Source organism: Echinops telfairi, unplaced genomic scaffold (assembly GCF_000313985.2).
Source record: "Echinops telfairi isolate 266 unplaced genomic scaffold, ASM31398v2 ScPeMD7_6080;HRSCAF=6971, whole genome shotgun sequence".
Lineage (NCBI taxonomy): Eukaryota > Metazoa > Chordata > Mammalia > Afrosoricida > Tenrecidae > Echinops > Echinops telfairi.
The window spans coordinates 9898978-9901497 of record NW_022109980.1 but is presented as its reverse complement, the minus strand read 5'-3'; the positions used below and the strand labels follow the sequence as shown (position 1 = coordinate 9901497).

General features: G+C 45.7%; 1 protein-coding gene across 3 annotated transcripts in view; it reads left to right on the top strand.

Moving 5' to 3' along the window:
- The first annotated feature begins 2249 nt into the window (after nt 1-2249).
- SMARCA1 (SWI/SNF related, matrix associated, actin dependent regulator of chromatin, subfamily a, member 1) overlaps nt 2250-2520 on the top strand; it is a 117553-nt gene continuing 117282 nt past the window's right edge. For all 3 annotated transcript variants that reach the window (XM_045295853.1, XM_045295849.1, XM_045295848.1), the window contains exon 1: nt 2250-2267. The gene's annotated coding sequence lies outside the window, so the exon portion shown is untranslated. The remainder of the gene's footprint in view (nt 2268-2520) is intronic.

Below are 2520 nucleotides of genomic sequence, written 5' to 3'. Positions count from 1 at the left end.
TTTAAAAAAAGGTGCATTGAGCCCATGACATTATGAGAATACTGCCTATGTGCCATGAGAAATAAAGTGGAATAAAGCATTCTTTGCAAGTAGGAGCACATTAATACACATTTGTTCTTTAAAAATAATATTTGTATCGTGGTTTTGGCGAACACTGACACAGCAAATTAAGAGTCCCATTGAACAATTTCTAGGCCATTTGTTCTGTGACACTGGTTACATTTAACTCTTTCTAGAGCTTTTCTCCTTTGAAGTCTCAGGCAGAGATGGGGTTCTCTCTTCTGCTGGCTGCAGTTTGATACAAAAAGGTATCTGGAAGGGAGGGTCCTTCTTAAGTCAGGTGGCTGTGGAGATTGTAGCACTGTCTATGACATGGCTTTTTGAACTTTCCCGCCACACATTCTTTAGAGGCTGAGAAAATTGAACAGGGAGTGGGGGAGGGTGAGAATGTCCAAATGGAAGTCTGAAGTTTTTCTTTAGAGATACTTTAAATTCAGCAGTCTTAATACATCTGTACATTTTAAGAGGGGTAAAAATCACTGTTTTAAGTGATCTATTAAGTGATTTAATCCGGTCCCATTTCTTAGTCCAGTTGATTACCCTTAGAAACATCAGCCAATGAGAGCCTCCGTGTTCCCCTTCAATAGTACACATGTGCACTCCAGGCTGAGAGATGGTGGTGGGAGTGACGAAAGGAACATAGGAAAAACCAACCTCTTTGCCACTGAGTCTATGCCTACTCCTAGTGACCCGTTAGGACGAGTAGAACTGCTCCTGTGAGTTTCTGAGACTGTACCTCTTCCCAGGAGCAGAAAGCCCCATCTTTTCCTCACCAGGAACACAATCAATCAGAGCGAAGCTAGCACCCCTAGCCCCTCCTTTTCTTTTTCTAAGGTACGTACATCACTGAAAGTGAGTTCCTGGTGTCCATGACCAATACTAGCAAAAAGGTCCCAAGGGGTTTTGTGGTTTGTTTCGGATATTAAGGATTCTAAGTTTTAAAGCAGAAAGGAGTGTAGGGGAGAATGGAAATTGTGTGCCTATCTGTTAACTGCTGACAGGGCACCCCCTTGGAGCTTGGTGATTTCTTTCGGAAGGTGAAGGAGAGGTGCTGGCAAAGAGTATGAGAAGTTCCCCGGATCGTCAACATAACGAACCAGCCTGTCTGTGATCAAGTGCAGTCCGAATGCTCTGTAGAGGCAAGGGCGGAGAGAGACTTTGTCGCACATCCTTTAGATGTGTTGTCAGGAGAGATCCCTCCTGGTGAAGGACTTCATGTGGGGTAAAGTAGTGTGACAGGGAAAAAGAGGAAGGCCTCCTTCACATCGTGGCTGCTATGATGCGCTCAAGCGTAGGATAATTGTGAGGACCAGGTGGTGTTTCCCTCTGTTGTACAGAGGGTCGCTATGAGTCAGAACTGAAGCGAGTCCCCCCAACATCAATGAGGGAAAGGACCCACTTTAGGTTAGGGGTTGGGCTGCTAACTGGAATATCAGGGGTTCAAACCCACCAGCTGTCTGCTCCTGGAAAGATCTACAGGACCACCGTAAATTGGAATCGACTTGATGGTGATCGATGTGTTTTATATTAAGTGGAACCATGATCCCCTCCTCTCCTGTTGGTAAGTATTTGCTTCATTTCGGAAATTGTAGATGTCAGCTATCCTGCCCCTTATAGGTTTTGTTATCTTTTGTCCCTAAGACTGAAATTTGAAAGCTTGGATGTAAATTTATCTACTCTGAATCATAATAAATGGTAAGGAGAAATAGTAACTATAGCATTTAAAAGATCATTTGCATGAGTGTCAGATCCTTTATAAAGTGCTTCATATCCATAATCATGTATATCATTAGTGCTGAGTTACTAGTAAATAATATTGTGTGAATAGAGCTTGCACCCCCACCCCCCAAAAGAACTCAACCAAAAAAAAACCCAAAACAAAAAAATACCACAGTGGTTCAATTCAATTACACATCCTTGGTACCCACCATATGCTACCCAAGGTTCTGTGGGGACCTTGACCTTGTACCCCAGGAGTTTAACAAGTCAATGGCAAAGCAAAAATAAGGGCTCTGCATCTGGGTCATCTGACAGATAGCAGAGTTGAAAAAAAAAGCAAACTTACAGGGTTTAGCCTTGGTTAAGTGAAGGTTTGCAGCTGCCATCGAGGTGAAAGGCGTGCTTCTCCAGCAGAATTTAGGCAGGCGGGAAGAGCGACGCTCCTGCCCGTTTAGGGACCGGGAAAGGGCAGTTCCCCGTCTCCAACGGTAAGAATGACCTGCTAGAGTACAGTTAGCTACCAAGGAAAAGTTCTTTGTGCAAGGAGGCGAGAGCACCGAGGTACAAAGAGCAGATTTAAGGGCAAGCGGACTCTTTCTGCAACACACAGCTACGAGGGGAGTGCGGCCGACTGCTGGGGGCACAGGGAGGGGAAAGGTGGGTAGGGCCACGCCGTGGGTTCCCGCCACCAGCCGGTTCCGCGCCCCACACCTAGGCAACAGTTGGTCGCGCGGGGCCCGC